The following is a 2360-nucleotide window of genomic DNA, read 5'->3' as shown; positions in this document are numbered from 1 at the left end:
GGTATCTGGAAAGCAAGTGGGATATCTGGAAGTAATAAACTTCCAACCGCTAGTTCATTTGGCACCCAGTGGGGGTAAGCTCAGACTCCTCTCATCTCCCTTTCTTAAGAATCAATAAAAAGTTAGTGATGTGTTTAGCAGAGATCAAATAAATGAAGTTGGGTTCCTTTTTAACCTTTTATAGGACTGATATTTTTATTACGTTTCTAAAAATTACTCCAGGTCAATCTGACCCATCATTTGGTAATTGCACTGCAATTTTAAAAACTGAGTCTTGGTGTACTGAGAAGAGGAGCAGCATCTGATTGGCCAGGGGAGGTGCAAGCAGCCAGGAGGAGGTAGCATCTTTGGCTGAGCTTTGACAGACGGATGACCAAATAGGGGTGATCCTTCCAGGCAGAAGGATCCAGCATGACAAAGAGGCAGAAGCAAGGAACACAGATGTGCTTGGGACTGAAAGGACTGGATGAGTTTGGAGACCCTTTTGGTGAGCATCAGAGAGGGCAGGGGTTGGGCTGAGGCTGGTCGCAATGGCCCAGCCCTGCCCACGGGCTAAGGCAGAGATGGTGAGGCTGCAGACAAGGGCATTGCAGAATCAGAATCAATAGCATTTGGGGACAAACTCGTCCTCTCTGATCCTAGAATGGGAATGCTGGAGGAAGACAGGCCTGACTTCAAATCCACTATTGCCATCAACTTGGTGTGAGATTTTACACACGTTTTTTAACCCCTTGGGGAACCACTAGCTTCTCAGCAGCTGGAGACAGTAATGCTCTTCTTAGAGTTTGCAAACGCAATGCCTACAGGTACCAGGAAAGGAAAATAAATGACTTGTCCTGGGTATAAAATAACACGTGCTCACATTAAACTTCCAATGCTAAAAGTAGTCAAACGCAAAATATATTAAAAAGATAGTGCATGCTAAACAAAGCACACATGGCCAGCATATGACTAGCATGTGAATTCTTGAATACCTCCTAAGATTGTTCTGAGAATTAAGTGAATGATGTGTATGGAGGGCTTCACATTGTAGAAAAGCTAGACAAAAAAAAAAAAAAAAAAAAAAAAGAGTCCATGCACTAGGATTTATGTGAAGTTCAAGAATAGGTTAAACTAATCTGCCGGAAGCCAAGCTATCCAACCAGCCTGATGAAAAGGCCCGGGCGGTGGACGGATCGGGACTGCATGGTGGCCCACTGACAGTGAAGCTTCTTGTACTCCTGCTTTTATGTAATGTGGCCTTAGCATTGGTCAGGTCAGCTCCCCTACCAATGAAAGTACCTGGGGATTTGTCGGTTGGGGAATTGCCCACAACAGCCCCCCACCCCGGGAAAAGAACCATTGGGGAAAGAAATAAGATTCCGCAGGGAAGTTATGCGGCCCTACATCCAGCCCTTGCCACCCCCTATAAAGACTCCTCTACCTAAAGGAAGGATAGCTCCATGTATTTCCCACCCAAGGAGGGGGACAAATGGGTTCAAAATCCCCACTCGGCAACAAAGGAATGTATCTATGGATACAAGTTACTCCAAACCCTAGGCCCACTTGGCCCCCAGGAGGCATTCCAGAGCATATCTAGACCTGGTGGGTTAAGGTACAGAATAGTTCATTAGTTCGTAGGTATACGTTGTCTCTCTGGGAGCGCATAAGGCATGGGTTCCCAGGGCCCTCTTGGCTCCCTCCCGGCACCCCAGACCAAAGCGAATACTTTTGTTCCTTGTACCGCAAATGGTTCAAAGGAACAATTAAGAAGTCATGTCCCTGGAAACGTTCCACTTGAAGTGTTGAGAGCTAGATGACCTTGAAAGGGCAGGAGGGAACGTTACAAGAAAATAACTATGTTGTTCCTTAATGGGTGACTACACAAAGGAACATTTTTAGAATTAGGTAAAGCCAGAAAACATAGATGATGCACGCTATAAGGAATTTGCTAACAAATATAATGCCACGCTTGCCACAATAAAGCGGCCAGTCTAACACTGCTGTTGTCTGGGTCCATTTGTTACTTTCGCCGATGCCGTTCATCCTTCGGGAACCCCTGGACCTGCTGGAGCTGGACTCTGGCACTAATCCATGGTGACAAGAATCAGGAGAGTGTTTACCTGGTGGCAGCAGGGGCATTGACTGTGGAGGATGTAAGGGAGGCTTGTGGTGTGTTGGAAATCTTCCATACCTGGTTCCAGGTTTGCATGCATGTCTGTAAACATGTATAAATATTCACTGAGCTATACACCCAAGCTTTGTAAACTTTACTGCATAAATATTATGCTTCAATCAAAAAGGAAATTTTGAAAGAGGTGCTTCACAGAGAAGTAAGTGCTTCATAAACGGTCATTGTATTTGTTATTACAGTTACTACT

The sequence above is a fragment of the Panthera tigris genome, chromosome D1, assembly GCF_018350195.1.
Source record: "Panthera tigris isolate Pti1 chromosome D1, P.tigris_Pti1_mat1.1, whole genome shotgun sequence".
In the NCBI taxonomy this organism is placed as follows: domain Eukaryota; kingdom Metazoa; phylum Chordata; class Mammalia; order Carnivora; family Felidae; genus Panthera; species Panthera tigris.
Note: the sequence above shows the minus strand (reverse complement) of the source record.